Below are 21368 nucleotides of genomic sequence, written 5' to 3'. Positions count from 1 at the left end.
TCCCTTCCTTTTCCCTTCAGTTTTAGTTTATTAGTAAGATAAGCAGATGTAGTTCAGAGATCAGTCCCAAGCAAAAGAATATTAAAGGGATATAAACCCATTTTTTTTTTCTTTCATGATTCAGATAGAGCATGTAATTCTAAACAAATTTCTAGTACACTCATATTATTAATTTTTCTGCATTCTCTTGGTATCCTTTTTTGATAAACAATGAGGTAAACTCAGCAACATGCACGTGTCTGACAGCAGTTCTACAAGAATGTTAAACATTTGCAAGGGCACTAGATGACAGCACTGTTTCCTAGAGATGTACAGGCCAAAAAGTTTTGTTTCGGACTAAATTTACGTTTCGGATATTCAAGAAAATTTGTTTCCCTGAATAATCGGTGGCTGCACTATTCTGTTTTCTTTTCATTTAAAACAAAACAAAAATCCAAGTTTTGTTAAACATTTAAATTAGTTTTCGTTAAACAAATGTAAATGTTTCAAAGCTACAGGTGAAAAGTTCACCTTTAGATACAAATACTTAACGCGAATACACAGGGAAATAGTGGTATAGGATGGTATAGAGCACAATACCTCTACACCAACAACTCCTATAGGAGGCGCTAAAGATGAAATATGAATGACAGAATCTAGTGATCAAAAATATGACTACAATATATAACAAATTAGATATATAAAATAGATTAGATATGTAAGGTGTAAAAAGAAATAATAAAAAAAAAACAACAAAGTGGTGTAACCAGTCTTTGGATACAATATAAATGTCCAACGAATATCCTCAAGTGGCAAAGAACGTAGTAGGCAGCACTCTGACTTCACCCGATAAGATGATGAAACTCTGCAGCAAAAAAAACAAGAAGAAGGACAAAGGCGCCACATGTGTAGAACAATCAAGAACCAAATAATCCAGTAATGGAAAGATACAGGGTACTCACAAGTGAGATGGCACTTAATTGTGCCGGTAGAAGCAGGCTGGTATTCTACAGCAAACCAGCTGGCTGATACAGGACAATCCTCACCACGACCAAATGCCGTCCAATACAGCTGTATCACTGGAACTGTAGCTGGAAAGGAATGTGAAGAGGAGGGCGGTCTAGCCCCTGGGAAGCTGAAAGGGAGTCTTTAACACACCATCCACTCAGCATATGTATAAAAACATATATGTGTTTATTTAAAAGGATAAAAAATACCAAAGGTAAATAACAAATGTTTCAGCTGGGTGTATAAAGAGTCTCCCCAGTGAGATACATAGAATAAAATTGCGACACGTTTCTCGGGGGGCTCCCCGTACTTAATACTTAACGCGCTCTGGAGAGCAGGCTAACCCGATGCTCTCCTAGCTAGAGTCCCGGCTGCACTATCTCCAGGCTTATCGCTCGTTTTTGTCAGGATCTACACTAACTCTAAAAAATTTTTTAAAGGAAACAAATGAATACTGACGAATTTCTTCAGTATTTTTCGTTTTCTTTCATTTTAGTTGATGCGTTCATTCTTATTTTTGTTTTCATTTATGAAAACGAAAATCCCATTTTTGTGACGAATGTGCATTTGTCCAAAATTGAAGGCACATCTCTACTGTGCCTTTTATTTCGGGCCAGATAACTAGTGGAGCATTAATTGCGGTAGAAGTGAGCTTTTTGCACATGTTTGGTTGTGCTCGTATTACAAGTAAAAAGTAAACTGTTTTCGCTTGTGAGCTAACCCGACGCATAAAAAGCCAAACTCAGAATATCACACGTGCATTAACCTATTCCCCCATAGAAGTCAATGGAGCAAACACGATTGCATATTCTCAAGTGCGCTAACCTGACATGACAATAAGAATATTTCACATTCCAATGTTCTTCACATAGGCGAATATGTTTATTTATTCATAAATTCATATGTCTACATATATCTGATGGTATTTTAGTACAATATATATCTATATAGATGATTATATGTATATATATATATATATATATATATGTATATAAATATATACAGATATATATAGGAATATCTATTTAGAAATGATGCAGACCATTGTGAAATAGGTACAGTAAATACACAGTTAAAACCATTATTCAATATGAATTTTGCATAAATATGTTTTTTCATGTTTTCATCTACTTAACTGCAAAGGACTCCAGTGCACTTCAATATATGACTATATATAGATACATATGTATTTATGTGTATATATATGTCTGTAAATACATATATACACAGATCAATAAACCTATATATACAGTATATATATATATATATATATATATACACACACACATATACTGTACTTATTTAGACATGTATATGTATGTATCTCTATGTCAAAGTCCTTTGCCTGCCTAGTTTTTAATATGTTTTATTACATAGTGTTATTAGGAGTGTAAGCATACTTTGTAATGTTTTTTAGATGTGTATTGTGAGACTTTCTTGTTACACAAAACAGTTAACCAGAGCTCTGAGGTCGCGCTAACCCCAATGTGCATTAACTTCAATTGGGCTTAAGCGATCATATTTACTTACAACTTATAATATGACAAACACGACGCACAAACAGGCGCGATAAACCCCCTTTTTGCTTGCGAGCAACAGTTAGCGCTTCACTGGTAATCTAGCCCTTAAAGAGACAGTACACTATAAAATTGTTTTTCCATTAATGTGTTTCAAATTACTTTTTTTTAGCAGCTGCAGAGTATAAAATGTATGAGATTTTCTTTTTTAAGGCTTTTTTTCTGTATATGAATTAGCTGAATTTGTGTTTTGAAGACACAACCTAATAAAATGGGTTGAGCTTGTAGGTATTGTCATGAGATGCAGGACATATGCAGGACACAGCAATGATGGTACAACTCTATTTTATTACAGAGCATAGAAATATACATCTAGTCAGGTTGACTTCACTAACTAACTGCGACACAGACTACTGGACCTAAGCCCCGCCCCCAAACTAGTGACATCACATCCTGCTCTCATCACATCTTCCCCTTTTTCAAAGGCGAAGCATACATTTGAATATAACAAATAACAAGGTATACGAACAGAGTATACAACAACATTTTTTTTTTTGCGAACAATATATAAACAAATAGGTTCAGAAAATATAAACACATAAATTACATCCTGACTTGGACATCGGGGTAGAATACCCTAGTCCACAGTGACCATGGGATTATTCTGCCCATACTTCCGGTCACTGTTCTAGCTAAAGTCAGTCCCTATATCGGGCCAGAAGTTTCACCACTTTTCCGCTTGATGTAACTTTGCATGAACTGTCCTCTGAAACAGAAGATGGTGAATAAGAGTCCGCTGGAGGCAAGGATATATCCCCGTTGTGATCTTGCTGAGGGGAAGGCACCTCTCTTAGAACAGGGGATCCCACCGGCGGTGGTACTGAGGCATCCAGTTCCAGACTCTCAGGTACAGGCTGAAGATTGGTAACGGCGTGTAACCGTCCCTCCATCAGTAAGGACTGTATAAGACCTTGGTTCTGGAGAGCATCCAATTACCTTAGCAGGCGTCAAGCATAAATCATCCAGTTTAATTCTGACACTTTGCCCCGCATTCAGTTCCTGTAAGGGCCTGACAGAATGTCTCCTGTCATAGAAGAAACGATAACCCTTTTTGGCCTCTTCATCCCTCCTAAGGACTTCGTCCCGAGGAACAGGGCCAGGCGGCTTGAAGACACCCACTGAGGGTAAAGTGGTGCGAATCTGGCGTCCTAGCATCAGCTGTGCCGGGCTAAACCCGGTGGCTTGAATGGGCGTCGCCCTGTATGACAAGAGTGCTAGGTACGGCTCAGATTGCTTTAGAATGAATTTTGTTGTTTGAACTGCCCTTTCAGCCATTCCGTTGGCCTGCGGATAATGTGGACTTGACGTGGAATGTACAAAGTCATATTCCCTGCTGAAAGCACTGAACTCTGTAGAAGCGAACTGCATACCATTATCACTCACCAGCTCCATTGGAATGCCCCACCAGGCGAACAAGCTCTTCAGACAAATGATAACGGCTTGACTTGTGATATCATTCAGAGGTGCAATTTCCAAATACCTTGAATAGTAGTTGATCACAACAAGGAACTTTTTCCCTTGCAGTTCACACAAATCAGCAGCTATTTTCTGCCACGGCCCCGCAGACAGCGGAGTAGAAATCAAGGGCTCCCTTCTCTGAGTAGGCCGGCGTTCCCGGCAAAAGGCACATTTAGACACGTGATTTGCAATGTCGGAGCTGATCCCAGGCCACCACACAGCTGTAGCTGCCCTTTCTCTGCACTTTGTAATGCCTTGGTGGCCATCGTGAATCCTGTTTAACATCTCCTTCCTCATGCTGACAGAAATTACGATGCGGTCAGGGCCGGACTGGGAGATCAGACCAGCCCTGGAAATTTGTATAGACCAGCCAAACCCCGCCCCCTCCTACCTAGCCATGCCCCCTCCACGCCAGCCAACTATGCTCTAGCTGGTTTTCCCTTCAACTCATATATATATTATATACATATACAGTAATATATAGAAAATAAAAAAATTGTGAGTTACAACCACTTTTTTTTGTTATATTCTAATAGAAAAAGGCCAGTATATATATAAATAATAACTGTCTGGCTGCAGTGACTGAGTCTGTGTAGTGCAATAGTGTGACTGTCAGAGACTGTTTAATAAGGGGTTAATGCAGCTGTCAAATACAGATACATGGGGCTAAACTACTAAATTAGTGACTTTACAAGCCTTCCTAACAAAATAACTACCTCCTCCAAGGTAGATATATGACAAAAAGAATACACTGGTAAAGGAAGTGCTAAAAGCTGTAAGTTTGGTAGTAGGTGAGGTCACTCACGTCAGGTCAGCACACACTAGTTCAGTACAGTACTAGTAACTAAGTAAACTGGTCTGGACATGTTATTCATTTTCTGTTGTACTTGTTCACACAGACAGTCACAGACACAATGTAACATCACACATCATTCATTCATTCAAATCACATAAATAAATAATTATTTAAACTGTTGACTGACTGTTCATAAAATATCATGATCACAACACATCATTCATTCCACTTCCCAATAACATTTAATTATTAAAAAAATATACTAGTAGTAGTACTAGTAGTATACATACGGTTGAGGTTGATTCCAGACTCGAGACTCGTTGAACTGTGTGTCTGTCCACTCAGAGTCAGACTAACTAACTCTTACTCTCCATGCACTTATAGTGTCTGGCACTGTCCCCGCCATTAGACTCAGTCTAGTGAAGTCCCTGCTTCCGCACGTGACCCCATGTGGCCTGCTGCAAGTAGTTTACATTTCTCCTCATCAAGTCGGCTCCCTGTCGTGACGCATGCGCAGGCGCTCCGGGACCCAGGGCATGTGTATAGAAGTTAAACTTTAGACACCACACTCTACACAGTGACGTCACTCACGTAAGCCGCAGCGCCAGCCTGCCCCACCTGACCTGACCCGGCCCGCCCGCCTCTGCCCTGAGCCGCCCGCACATCACCATTCATATTCATAACTAAAATCATTTGGATGGATCCGATCCTGACTCAGACTCACAGACTGGAGACTGAGTGACCCACTGACCTGCTGTCTGCTGACCTCCTTCCCTGGCCCAGCCGGCCCCCGTGGCCCGCCCGCCGCCTCATTGACAGTGAGAGATGAGAGTGACAGACATAGACAGACTGAGCCTGTGACTGTGAGTGACAATTTAACAGTTACAGACACAGACTCAGTCAGACAGTCACTGTCATCAATAGAAATAATAGAATGTGGCCAATGCCCCATGGCTACTTGCGGTAATTAGTTAGCGCCAGCGGTTGCGGTTGGGTTAATTTTATAATTTATTTAGTAAGTAACAAGTAGTGTAAGAATTCAGAAAAATAAATATGACATGTCAGACGAGACACTATTCATTATTACTGGCAACCATTCGCAATGCAATATGCAAGCAAAATATAATCACATTGCAGATTAATATAGCAGCAGCCAGCCTGAGCAGCCGAGCTGAGCTGCAGGCAGGCAGCCCACCGGGATTTTTCCCGGTATCCCAGCTGCCCAATCCGGCCCTGGATGCGGTCTTGGAACAGCACCAACCCCTCCAGCTACGTGAGCTGCGACCTCTCTGGCTGGTAAGAACTTAAAGACATCCAGGCTGCCCGGCTCTCGGGCCAGCCTTCATTTATGTACTTTATAACCTCTTTCAGATCTGTGTCCAAATATGTCTCTTTCTTTATCTCCTCCAGTTTCCTTGAAGAAATGGACTTAGAGGCCAGAACTGAATCAACATACACTTTCACATCAGATTCAGTGGAGGATTCTTCAGCAGCAGCCAGCGGGAGCCTGGATAGCATATCCACCACAACCAGTTGTTTCCCCGGCACATGCACTGCCTGAACATTGAACCTGAGCAGTCTCATTAAAAGTCTCTGGCATCTTAAGGGTGTTTTATCGGTATCATAAGAGTTGATTAGAGGGACTAGCGGTTTGTGGTCAGTATCCAGACTAAATTTCTCCAAACCCATTAGATAAAGCTGAAAGCGCTCACAGGCCCAAACTGTAGCCAGGCACTCTTTCTCAATTTGAGCGTATTTTGACTCCGCAGCCATCAGTGTGCGGGAACAGTAGGCAATGGGCTGTAGTTTATTTTCATTTAACTGCAGGAGAGCAGCCCCCAACCCATAACTGCTTGCATCAGCACCAACCACAGTCTTTTTGGAAGGGTCGTAGAACCCGAGCACTGGGGCAGACCCCAGCAGGGACTTGGCCTGCATAAAAGCTTTTTCTTGTGAAGGTCCCCAGACCCAGGCAACGTCTTTCTTTAGCAACTCTGTGATAGGGTGTAGAACTGTTGATAAATCTGGAAGAAACTTGCCCACATAATTTACAAGGCCCAATATCTGTCTCAGCTCATGTACATCAGAAGGACTTTTCATCTGTTCAATAGCACGCATTTTCTCGGGGTCTGGCTTGATGCCATCCCCATTAATGATATGCCCAAAGTAACATAATTCAGTTTTCCTAAAATGGCATTTCTCTTTATTTAACTTCAGCCCAGACTCTTTGATAGCCTGCAGCTCACAACTTAAACGCTGATCATGCTCCTCTGCTGTAGACCCATACACCAGAATGTTGTCCATGACGACTGCCGTGCCCACGTGGTCACTTAGGAGAGAACTCATTTCCCTTTGAAAAATTTCTGGGGCAGAGGATATCCCGAAGGGGAGTCTGCAGAAGCAAAACCGTCCTACCGGTGTGATAAAGGTAGTCAGTTTGCGGCACTTTGGATCCAGGGGGATCTGCCAAAAGCCGCTAGAAGCGTCTAATGTAGAAAAGAACTTCGCCCCAGCCAACTTTGGAGCTATGTCTTCTAATGTCGGCAGCACAAATCTCTCTCTCTTCACTGCCTCATTCAACCTTTTCAGGTCCACACAGATGCGCACCTTTCCATTTTTCTTTGCAACCGGAACAATGGGGGCACACCAGTCAGTTGCTTCAACAACCTCTTCAATAACCCCCATAGACTTCATGCGCATAAGCTCCTTCTCTACTTGAGGCATGAGTGGGAACGGAATTCTACAGGGAGTAGAAATACTGTATGGGACTGCGTCACTTTTAAGTGCTATACGAACTAGCTTGCAATTCAGTAGGCCCAATTTGCCAAACATATCTTCGGAGATCTCATTTACTCTGGCCACGAGGCCCAAATCACAGGCTGCTTTTCTGCTCAATAAATTGCTAACACACTGGCCTCGAATCACATGCACCCACATGGTGAATTTTCTTTGCTTGTACTCACAGCTGGCAAGAAATTTCTCCGCACAATCAATGCGGCCACTGGGACTATGGACATTTGTAGTAACCTTCGCCAGCTGGGGCTGTCAAGGCAGTTTCATAAATGCAGCAAAAGACATTACAGTGATATCTGCTCCAGTGTCAATCTTGTCAACTTTGTCTCCCATTACAGTAAAAGTAACCTTCCAATCTTCCTCTGAGCTTGGCCTTTCCTTAACAGACCCCACAAAAGACACTTCCTGACCCTCTTGGTCACTGTCCACCTGCATCTCCTTAATGTATTCAGTTTTACACACCACTTCAAAATGGCCCATTCTGTTACATTTTCTGCATCTTTTATCTCTGGCCGGGCATATAACACTCTGATCATGGGCACTGTAGCACTGTGTGCATCGGGCATGCTGCGCCCATCCACTTCTAGGTCTATCCATTATTTTAGATCTACCGCTCACACTGTGCCTTTCACTAGCAGTTTTCCTGGACTGTTGCACTTCATCCACAATACTCTCAGACCTCAGATCAGCACTTTGCTTTTTCACCAGTTCACTCTGGCGGGCCATCCTAATAGCCCCATCTAATGTTAAATCAGGCTCTAACTGCAGCTTCAGTGAGACTTCAGCATCTGCAATCCCAATACCTATTCTGTCTCTGATTTGCTCTTCTTTAGCAACACCAAACTCACAGAATTCAGCTAGTTCATACAGGCTGCGCACAAATGACTCCACAGATTCTCCCACACGCTGATTACGTTTGTGAAAACAAGCTCTCTCATGAATCACATTTCTTTTGGGCACAAAGTGGGCACTGAGTTTATCCATAACTATATCAAAGTTAAATTCTTCCCCTTCTTGGAAAGTAAAAGCATTGAACACTGGCTCCACATCTTTCCCCATAGAGTATAAAAGAGAATTAACTTGTACTTCACCACTCTCCTTGTTCAGTTTGGAAGCAATCCTGAAGCGCTGAAACCGCTGACGCCATGTGGGCCAAGCTGCAGGCTGAGAGAAGTTAAAAGGCTCAGGTGGGGTAAACTTTGACATTGTCATCGATCAGGAACAGAAGCGCAGGCCAGAACTTCTGACACCATGTCATGAGATGCAGGACATATGCAGGACACAGCAATGATGGTACAACTCTATATTATTACAGAGCATAGAAATATACATCTAGTCAGGTTGACTTCACTAACTAACTGCGACACAGACTACCGGACCTAAGCCCCGCCCCCAAACTAGTGACATCACATCCTGCTCTCATCACAGGTATAATCAGATCTCATTACTTTATCACATTGTGTACATATACCTGCTTCTTTATCTTATATCTGTGCATAAACCAATCACCAATACTTGGAGAGTATTCTATAACCCACTGAGAGTGTAATTAATCCTGATGGCTGTGTTTACACAGCTTGGCCTTGAGGCCAAAAACTTGCAGGATGGGTTAGGATACCACTGGCTATATAAACTCTCTCAAATGCCAATATAAGTTTAATAGAAATACTTGTAAACAATTTAATACACTCCAGCAGGTAAAGTGGATCATTGGGAACAAACTAAAGGGGAGAACATTTTTGAGTAAACTGTCCCTTTAATGTATCAAACACCACTGTATTTTGTAAATTGGTTGGTATGAAGAAATAAAAAAGTAAAATCGCATTAAAAAACACAACAAAAACCCCAAAGTGCTATTTTTTTTATTTAAAAAAAAAAACATATAAAGTGCTAATTTGTAAAGAAAGACACGTTCAGTAAACTCTAACCATAAGAGATTAAACTCCCTATTTGCCCTTTCATTATATATAATACTGTCAAATAGTATATTATGTATATTATTAGAATAAATAAATATTAGAATATATATTTTTTTTTATTTGGGCGTTTTTTATTTTTTAGAAAAAGTGTTTACTTTTAAAAACACGTTTGGTACAGTGCTACTGTGATGTTAGAAGCACAATGTGAACTTAAAAATTTGCACAATTATAGCGACTGAATAAATACAATGTTTAAAAAACGTTTAAAAAACACACTATAGTAAACTGAAAATCTTGCGTCCACTTTCTTCAGTGTGATATTAATATCCCATACACAAAATCTTGTACCTAAAAATAAAAAACACACCAAGCAGGGGCGAAACTACAGGGGGTGGGGGCCCAGCTTAAAAAAATATATATATTTTTTTTTTTTTTTTAAATAAAAAACATTGACCTGCCACTGCCTGCACTGATATCATGTGAGTGTGACATGATGCTTCACTAGTGTCTCTGTTTTACCCATTGGTGTTTATGTGTGTATGTATGTATGTGACTGTGTGTATTTATGCATGTATTTGTGTGTGTGTGTGTGTGTATGTTTGTGGAACCAGCAAATTACAGACCTTGTTACTACAGCATGGGGGGGCGGGGGGTAAATAATGTAAGTCTATACAGTACCACTATATACAGTACGGGGGGGCTGGACCTTGTCACAGACTACTGTGGTCACTTTATAAAATACTGGGATAGGTAGGGTCAAGCCAGCCATCTCACCGGCAGTTACAGACTGTGTCACTGACTCACTATATACAGTACTGGTGGGTTAAACAGTGTCACTATATACAGTAATAGGGGGTCAGACCATCTCACAGACTGTGGGCACAGGGTACCTCCTTTTGCAGAAGTAATTTGATTCACATTTTTTTTATGTGTTAAATGTAAAAGGATATGTATCAAATTCACTTTTTGGGGTGGGTGGGGGTGGGGGGGCCTTCGTAGATTCTGGGCCCTGTGGTTTCTAGTTACGCCTCTGACACCAAGATTAAAAACACTTTATTTAAATTACATACGGCTAGATTACAATTTTTGTGTTATGAGTAAAAAAGCAGCGTTATGGGTTAACGCTGCTTTTTTACTACCGCTGCTATTACGAGTCTTGTAGGTACAGCTGTCCCGCACACTTTTTTGGCCTTAACGCAAATTAACTTACGCAATTTGAGAAAAGTCTTTTTTCAATGGGACTTCCATAGCGCCGATATTACAAGCTTTTTCTGGGAGGCCAAAAAGTGAGCGGTACAGCCTATCTCGCAAGTTTCATAACGCAATCTAAAGTCTAAAGCATAAAACTCATGACTAAAGTTCTAAAAAGTACACTAACACCCATAAACTACCTATTAACCCCTAAACCGAGGCCCACCCACATCGCAAACACTAAAATAAATTTATTAACCCCTAATCTGCCGCTCCCTACATCGCCACCACTATAATAAACATATTAACCCTTAAACCGCTGCACTCCTGCATCGCAAACACTAGTTAAATATTATTAACCCCTAATCTGCCGCCCCTAACATCGCTACCACCTACCTACATTTATTAACCCCTAATCTGGCACCCCCAATGTCGCCGCCACTATACTAAATTTATTAACCCCTAAACCTAAGTCTAACCCTAACATCCCGTAACTTAAATATAATTCAAATAAATCTAAATAAAAATTCCTATCATTAACTAAATAATTCTTATTTAAAACTAAATACTTACCTATAAAATAAACCCTAAGATAGCTACAATATAACTAATAGTTACATTGTAGCTAGCTTAGGGTTTATTTTTATTTTACAGGCAAGTTTGTATTTATTTTAACTAGGTAAAATAGTTACTAAATAGTTATTAACTATTTACTAACTGCCTAGCTAAAATAAATACAAATTTACCTGTAAAATAAAACCTAACCTGAGTTACACTAACACCTAACATTACACAACAATTTAATAAATTACATAAATTAAATACAATTACCTACATTACAAAAACAAACAGTAAATTACACAAAATAAAAAATAAATTATCAGATATTTAAACTAATTACACCTAATCTAATAGCCCTATCAAAATAAAAAAGTCCCCCCAAAATAAAAAAAAAACCCTAGCCTAAACTAAACTACGAATAGCCCTTAAAGGGGCCTTTTGCGGGGCATTGCCCCAAAGAACTCAGCTCTTTTACCTGTAAAAAAAAATATAAACACCCCCCAACAGTAAAACCAACCACCCACACAACCAACCCCCCAAATAAAATCCTCACTAAAAAAAAACTAAGCTCCCCATTGCCCTGAAAAGGGCATTTCGATATGCATTGCCCTTAAAAGGGCATTTAGCTCTTTTTCAATTGCCCAAACCCTAATCTAAAACTAAAACCCACCCAATAAACCCTTAAAAAAGCCTAACACTAACCCCTGAAGATCCACTTACAGTTTTGAAGACCCGACATCCATCCTCAAGAAGCTGGAGCCACTCCGCGCCGGATGGATGAAAATAGAAGATGCCGTCTGGATGAAGACTTCTGCCCGTCTGGAGCAGGGGACGCCAACCTTTAGGACCTCAGGGACCACTAAACTCATAATTTTGAATCCCGTGGACCACTAACATGATTTTTTTTAAAAGGTACAAACCTCTATAATGTGTATACAGGTAATCTCCGCTCATACAGCGAGTTAGGGACCGGAGCCTTGATGTAAAGTGAAAGCTGCCTTAAAGTGAAACAAGGCAGTTTTAGCTTTTTATTCACTTGCCAGTGTGTTTAAAGACTTTAAAAAAATGTTTGAACTAACATATATTAGAGGTGCAATAGGGCTATGTTTAGTTTAACACTAGCACAGCACAGTATTCAATAAGTATTCAATAAATACTTTACCTGTAAAATAGTGACAATTACTATAGTAAAATTTGCCAGACTACAACACTGAGACTGAGACACAGATTGCACTGTTATGCTGTAAACAAAGTGAACAAAGCATAACAAAATGGTGCCAGTCACTTTTCTCGCAATATCACGAAGATTACAGAACTGTTTCAAAATCCTTGAAGCGCTGTATTAGCGAAGCGCTGTAAAGTGAAGCGCTGTAAAGTGAGGTATAACGGTATATATACAGTGTATATATGTACAGGGAGTGCAGAATTATTAGGCAAATGAGTATTTTGACCACATCATCCTCTTTATGCATGTTGTCTTACTCCAAGCTGTATAGGCTCGAAAGCCTACTACCAATTAAGCATATTAGGTGATGTGCATCTCTGTAATGAGAAGGGGTGTGGTCTAATGACATCAACACCCTATATCAGGTGTGCATAATTATTAGGCAACTTCCTTTCCTTTGGCAAAATGGGTCAAAAGAACGACTTGACAGGCTCAGAAAAGTCAAAAATAGTGAGATATCTTGCAGAGGGATGCAGCACTCTTAAAATTGCAAAGCTTCTGAAGCGTGATCATCGAACAATCAAGCGTTTCATTCAAAATAGTCAACAGGGTCGCAAGAAGCGTGTGGAAAAACCAAGGCGCAAAATAACTGCCCATGAACTGAGAAAAGTCAAGCGTGCAGCTGCCAAGATGCCACTTGCCACCAGTTTGGCCATATTTCAGAGCTGCAACATCACTGGAGTGCCCAAAAGCACAAGGTGTGCAATACTTAGAGACATGGCCAAGGTAAGAAAGGCTGAAAGACGACCACCACTGAACAAGACACACAAGCTGAAACGTCAAGACTGGGCCAAGAAATATCTCAAGATATTTCTAAGGTTTTATGGACTGATGAAATGAGAGTGAGTCTTGATGGGCCAGATGGATGGGCCCGTGGCTGGATTGGTAAAGGGCAGAGAGCTCCAGTCCGACTCAGACGCCAGCAAGGTGGAGGTGGAGTACTGGTTTGGGCTGGTATCATCAAAGATGAGCTTGTGGGGCCTTTTCGGGTTGAGGATGGAGTCAAGCTCAACTCCCAGTCCTACTGCCAGTTTCTGGAAGACACCTTCTTCAAGCAGTGGTACAGGAAGAAGTCTGCATCCTTCAAGAAAAACATGATTTTCATGCAGGACAATGCTCCATCACACGCGTCCAAGTACTCCACAGCGTGGCTGGCAAGAAACGGTATAAAAGAAGAAAATCTAATGACATGGCCTCCTTGTTCACCTGATCTGAACCCCATTGAGAACCTGTGGTCCATCATCAAATGTGAGATTTACAAGGAGGGAAAACAGTACACCTCTCTGAACAGTGTCTGGGAGGCTGTGGTTGCTGCTGCACGCAATGTTGATGGTGAACAGATCAAAACACTGACAGAATCCATGGATGGCAGGCCTTTGAGTGTCCTTGCAAAGAAAGGTGGCTATATTGGTCACTGATTTGTTTTTGTTTTGTTTTTGAATGTCAGAAATGTATATTTGTGAATGTTGAGATGTTATATTGGTTTCACTGGTAAAAATAAATAATTGAAATGGGTATATATTTGTTTTTTGTTAAGTTGCCTAATAATTATGCACAGTAATAGTCACCTGCACACACAGATATCCCCCTAAAACAGCTAAAACTAAAAACAAACTAAAAACTACTTCCAAAAATATTCAGCTTTGATATTAATGAGTTTTTTTGGTTCATTGAGAACATGGTTGTTGTTCAATAATAAAATTAATCCTCAAAAATACAACTTGCCTAATAATTCTGCACTCCCTGTATATGTATATATATATATATATATATATATATATATATATATATATATATATATATATATATATATATATATATATATATATATATATACACACACACACACACATACTGTACATAACTAGTATAACCATAGCTAAGTTTACATTATGTATATATTTACACATTTTTAAGAATTATTTTTTGGAATTAACTAACTAAATGACAGAACTGAGAGAATATTTCCAAATGACCGATATAGGGTGAGTGCCAACTTTTGAGCTGGAAACAGAGAGGCAGTTGCGCAGTACTACGCAATGTGCGTGGGGGGAGAGGCACCGTAGGGAGTTGCAGCGAGACGAGGGTGACAACATCAGAGTAGATTAATTCCTGCTTGATGGTGTCAAGGACCACCTACATCTTCTTGGGGACCACCAGTGGTCCATGGACCACTGGTTGGCGACCGCTGGTCTGGAGGACCACTTCTGCTGGCATGGATGAAGACTTCTCCCGGCTTCGTTGAGGACTTCTTGCTGCTTCGCTGAGGACTTCCCCCGGCTTCTTTGAGGATGGATGTCGGGTCTTCAAAACTGTAAGTGGATCTTCAGGGGTTAGTGTTAGGTTTTTTAAGGGTTTATTGGGTGGGTTTTAGTTTTAGATTAGGGTTTGGGAAATTGAAAAAGAGCTAAATGCCCTTTTAATCGCAATGCCTACCCAAATTCCCTTTTCAGGGCAATGGGGAGCTTAGGCTTTTTTAGTTAGGTTTTTATTTGGGGGGTTTGGTTGTGTGGGTGGTGGGTTTTACTGTAGGGGGGGTGTTTGTAATTTTTTTACAGGTAAAAGAGCTGATTTCTTTGGGGCAATGCCCTGCAAAAGGCCCTTTTAAGGGCTATTGGTAGTTTAGTTTAGACTAGGGTTTTTTTTATTTTGATAGGGGCTATTAGATTAGGTGTAATTAGTTTAAATATCTGATAATTTATTTTTTATTTTGTGTAATTTAGTGTTTGTTTTTGTAATTTAGGTAAATGTTTTTAATTAATGTAATTTATTTATTTGTAGTGTAATATTAGGTGTTAGTGTAAGACAGGTTAGGTTTTATTTTACAGATAAATTTGAATTTTTTTTAGCTAGGTAGTTAGTAAATAGTTAATAACTATTTACTAACTAATCTACCTAGTTAAAATAAATACAAACTTGCCTGTTAAATAAAAATAAACCCTAAGCTAGATACAATGTAACTATTAGTTATATTGTAGCTAGCTTAGGGTTTATTTCACAGGTAAGTATTTAGTTTTAAATAGGAATTATTTATGTAATGATAGCAATTTTTATTTAGATTTCTTTTAATTATATTTAAGTTAGGGGGTGTTAGGGTTAGGGTTAGACTTAGGTTTAGGGGTTTATAACTTTAGTATAGTGGCGGCGACGTTGGGGGCAGCAGATTAGGGGTTAATAAATGCAGGTAGGTGGCGGCGATGTTAGGGGCAGTAGATTAGGGGTTAATAATATTTAACTAGTGTTTGAAATGCAGGAGTGCAGCGGTTTAAGGGTTAATATGTTTATTACAGTGGCGGCGATGTCCGAAGCGGCAGATTAGGGGTTAATAAGTATAATGTAGATGTCGGTGATGTTGGGGAAGGAAGATTAGGGGTTAATAAGTGTAAGATTAGGGGTGTTTAGACTCTGGGTTCATGTTAAAGTGTTAGGTGTAAACATAAATTTAGTTTCCCCATAGGAATCAATGGGGCTGCGTTACAGAGCTTTACGCTGCTCTTTTGTAGGTGTTAGGCTTTTTTTCAGCCGGCTCTCCCCATTGATGTCTATGGGGAAATCGTGCACGAGCACGTAAAACCAGCTCACCGCTGACTTAAGCAGCGCTGGTATTGGAGTGCGGTATGGAGCTCAATTTTGCTCTACGCTCACTTCTTGCCGAATAACCCCGGGTTTATGAAAACCTGTAATACCAGCGCTGTAGGGAAGTGAGTGGTGACAATAACGTGCAAGTTAGCACTGCACCCCTCTTACCGCAAAACTTGTAATCTAGCCGATAGTTAATGTACTTTTTTCCATATATATATATATATATATATATATATATAAACACTTTGGGCCAGATTATGAGTGGAGAGCTATCGTTAGCGCGAGGAGAGTAAATGCAATCACAAGATTGTGGTGTTCTTTACGCTCTAATCCATATTACAAGTATTGTGCTGTTTAAATTACTTTCCCCATTTTTTCTATGGGTGGCGTTGAGCAGCAATGTCCGCTCGTGTTACAATTTGAAAGTAAATGCGATCCCTCAAAAGAGTTTGGCCAGAGGAAACAGTTACACTTAACTATTCTATTAAACCCCAAACCGCCACACCACCCATCGCAATCTAACCCTCTACACTATTAACCCCTAAACTGCCACACACCCCACTGCAAAGCAACCCACTATACTATTAACCCCTAAACTTCCACACACCCATTGCAAAGTAACCCACTACACTATTAACTCCTAAACTGCCACCAACTCATCGCAAAGTAACCCACTAACATCTAAACCCCCTAACCTAACATCCCCTAAATTACCCCAAAACAGATTAACCTTACCTTTAAAAAAAAACACCTAACTACCTTTAAAAAAATTTACCTGAAAAAGTAAAAAAAAAAATATTACTTAAAAAAAAAACTAACATTACTTTGAAAACAAAAACTACCATAACAAAAAACAACAAATTACCAAAAACAAGAAAAGAGTTATGCCTATTCTAAAACCCCTCTAGTAAAAAACACAGCAAAATAAAAACCTATACTAGCACTTAACTACAGATATAGCCCTTAAAAGGGCTTATTGTTGGGCATTGCCCTAATGTATCAGCTCTTTTTCTGAAACATATACGGTATATAAATAAACTTTGGATTTTAATCAAGACAAACTTTTCTTTCCTTTTGTTTCTGCCTTAAAGGGACAGTCTACACCAGAATTGTTATTGTTATAAAAGATAGATAATCCCTTTATTGCCCATTCCCCAGTTTTGCATAACCAACACAGTTATATTAATACACTTTTTACCTCTGTGATTACCTTGTATCTAAGCCTCTGCAGACTGCCCCCTTATTTCAGTTCTTTTGACAGACTTGCAGTTTAACCAATCAGTGAATGCTCCCAGATTACTTCACGTGCACTAGCACAGTGTTATCTATATGAAATATGTGAACTAACACCCTCTAGTGGTGAAAAACTGTTAAAATGCATTCTGAAAGAGGTGGTTTTCAAGGTCTAAGAAATTAGCATATGAACCTCCCAGGTTAAGCTTTCAACTAAGAATACCAAGAGAACAAAACAAAATTGGTGATAAAAGTAAATTGGAAAATTGTTTAAAATTACATGCTCTATCTGAATCATAAAAGTTTATTTTGGCCTAGACTGTCCCTTTAAAGACAATAAACACATCTAGTTTTGCCAGTGTCTTATGTAAATTGATCAGCCAATAATATTTTGTAACATCTCAAGAAGCATGACCCCTTAATGGCTGTATCCAGGTCAGAAGCAGAAGTGTATTGTTGCTCCCCTTTAAGTCTTTGTTGGGGTTACACACATAGAGGCAGGTAGCAGTGTGGTATACAATGCTCTAGTACAAGAGAACATTGTACAATTGCACTTTTATGTCTCTTCAGTAAAAATCCCCAGTATAAATGTAAAAAAAAATTATAGTGGCAGTAGTGGAATTGGTAGAAATGTATTAATGTTAGAAGTTCACCTTTATAACCCTTAAAACATAATTTCTGTCAAATAAAGTACTCTAAACTTCTCAATATATTATTGTTTATGTAACCACCACAGTTGTAAGGAGGGAAATATAGTGCTCATTTACTCTGCACTACACTTAAAGGTACATTCCAGCGAAAATGTAAATGCACATAGATGAATAATACATTTGAATAGAAACATATTTGCAATGTACATGAATTGGCAAAAAATCTTCTAGTAAAACTTATCACTGCTTTAGTGTTAATATTTTTTGCATGTGAAGCATAGCTAGATATTCTCAGTGCACCAGAATTTTAAATACTGTAGCTGCTCAGAGCACCAGTGGGGCTTGTATCAAATCAGCAATTAACAAATTGAGTCAGTACCAGATGGTACAAGCACCTTAGGCTCTCTAAGCAAGCGCTTTGTTTAAAATGCTGGTGCACAGTGCATACTTAAATACACTTTAGAAACAGCTATAGTGTTTATAAAAAGTATTTTACTAATACATATATATCACAAAAATGCTTCTATTGAAATCTGAAATGCATCCATGTGTATTACTATTTAGTCCAGAATGTCCCTTTAACCTCTTCATTACAGGGACTTTCAGAGAAAAACTTGCCCAAAATACCGTAACATTTTTAGTATTTTTGCTATCACTCCATTTAAACAGAAATAGAGCCTTGTTTTTTTTTATTTTCCTGTCAATACAATATATATTTTTTTAAGTAGACAACCCAAGGTATTGATCTAGGCACATTTTCATATATTTCATGCCACCTTTTCACCGCAAAATGCGATCAAATAAAAAAAATAGTTAACTTTTTCAAAAACTTTGGGTTTCTCATTGAAATTATTTAAATACCGCTAGTGCAATCATGGTACTAATGGTTGTAAAAGCTTCTCTTAGATCCCCTTTGTTCAGAAATAGCAGAAATATATGGCTTTACCATTGCTTTTTGGTAATTAGAAGGCCGCTAATTGCAGCTGCACACCACACTTCTATTATTTCCTGCAGTGAAGAAGTTAATCAGGTAGTTTGTAAGGTTAATTTTAGCTTTAGGGGCCTATTTATGAAATGTCTGTCCGACATGATCCAATCAGCGGATCATGCCCGACAGACATCGCTGAATGTGGAGAGCAATATGCTCTCCGCATTCAGCATTGCACCAGCAGCTCTTGTGAACTGCTGGTGCAACGCCGCCCCCTGCAGATTGTCTGCTAGCAGGGGTGTCAATAAACCCGATCGTATTGGATCGGGTTGATTTCACGCCATCTCTGTCCGCCTGCTCAGAGCAGGCGGACAGGTTATATCTTTAGACCGCTGCTTCATAACTGGTGTTCAGGGCGAGTCTGAAGGCTCAACAGAAACACGGCCCTTTAAGCTCCATATGGAGCTTGATAAATGGGCCCCAACGTGTAGAGATTACCCTCCCACCTGACACTTCCCACCCTCTGATCCCTACCTGATCCATCCCAAACAGCTCTTTTCCCTCCCTCACCCCCCACTGGTCACCCCCATCTTAGGCACTAGCAGACAGTCTGCCAATATGAAAATTTAAGACCATTTTATTTTTTTTCTCAAATATATATATTCTATTTTTTATTCTGCAGTGTGGGATTCCCCCTTACCCTCCAACCTTCCTGATCCCTCCCAAACAGCTCTCTAAGCCTCATCTCTAATGATTGTCTGCCAGTACCTAGAAAATACTCTTTTTCTTTAATATTTTTTTTTCTTTTTTTAGATATATTCTGTAGTGTAGTAGTCCCCTTACCTCCCCCCCCCTCTGAATTGTTAGCTAGGGAGAGCCCCCCCCCCCCACTCCTTACTTTTTTGTGCAGTGTTGCTCCCCATCCCTCCCTCTCCGTTTATTTTTATTCTTTTGCTGTAGGGCCATCCCACTTCCGCCACCTCCCTCCACTTCAGGACCACCCACCCACCATTTCTTTCCACACCTCTCACTGGCACCAGCGGATGACACAGTGTCACCGTCTGTAACAATCTGGCATCTGCCCTCATATGGAACTGGAGCACCGATCGTGCTCAGGTTCCATATGGGGGCAGATGCCTGGAGCTCAGGAACTCCAGCTCTCAGTTGTAACTTAAAAGGGACACTGAACCAACATTTTTCTTTTGTGATTCAGATAGAACTTTCTAATGTACTCCTATTATCATTTTTTCTTCGTTCTCTTGCTATCTTTATTTGAAAAAGAAGGCCTCTAAGCTTTTTTTTGGTTCAGTACTCTGGACAGCATTTTTTTTATTGGTGGATGAATTTAACCACCAATCAGCAAGGACAACCTAGGTTGTTCACCAAAAATGGTCCGGCATCTAAACTTACATTCTTGCATTTCAAATAAAGATACCAAGAGAATGAAGAAAATTTGATAATAGGAGTAAATTAGAAAGTTGCTTAAAATGTCACGCTCTATCTGAATCACGGAAGAAAAAAATTGGGTTCAGTGTCCCTTTAACAGCTGAGACTGCTGGAGCTTCCTGAAGCTCAGATGTATATATACGTTGTGTGGTACGATAGCCAAAGTACCGCACAATGTACATATACGTCTATTTGGGTGAAGGGGTTAATGTATATGGTTATAAGTTATATTAAAAATTTACAAATAAAATGTACAAAAAGAATCTTAAAAATATATAGTTACTTTTCTAATAAAAGGGAAGATTATAACATCCTCTGCTTTACATGCTTCAGCCATAGATTGTGTCACACAATCCATAAATCTAAAATTCTGCCTAATTTTCTGACTAATTTTCCAGCAATTCCCTCCCATATTACACTGTCCATATGCTAAATTAAAGAAGTTAATTAACCACACAGGTTATGTAGAACAGTGCTGTCAAATAAATGTCAATGTTTTTTTGTTTTTTTGTTTTTTGTAATAGAATTACTTTAAATATGTTACGGCTAGATTACAAGTTGTGCGTTATGAGTGAAAAAGCTTCATAACGCTGCTTTTTCACTACCGCTGCTATTACGAGTCTTGTAGGCATAGCTGTAACGCACACTTTTTTGGCCGTCACGCAATGTAACTACCGCACCTTTCAAAAAGTCATTTTTCAATGGGACTTCCATAGCGCGTATTACGAGTTTGCCTGTCTGGCCAAAAAGTGAGCGGTACAGCCTATAACTACAAGATCTGTACCGCCACCTGAAAGTCAGTAGTCATGGGTTTTACGTTACAAAGCTGTACCATAACTCATAACTAAAGTGTTACAAAATACACTAACACCCATAAATTACCTATTAACCCCTAAACCGAGGCCCTCCCGCATCGCAAACACTAAAATAAAATTATTAACCCCTAATCTGCCGCTCTGGACATCGCCGCCACTACAATAAACATATTAACCCCTAAACCGCTGCACTCCTGCATTGTAAAC

This window comes from Bombina bombina, chromosome 5 (assembly GCF_027579735.1).
Source record: "Bombina bombina isolate aBomBom1 chromosome 5, aBomBom1.pri, whole genome shotgun sequence".
Taxonomy (NCBI): domain Eukaryota; kingdom Metazoa; phylum Chordata; class Amphibia; order Anura; family Bombinatoridae; genus Bombina; species Bombina bombina.
The sequence above is the reverse complement of the archived record's forward strand: the minus strand, read 5'-3'. Positions refer to the sequence as shown.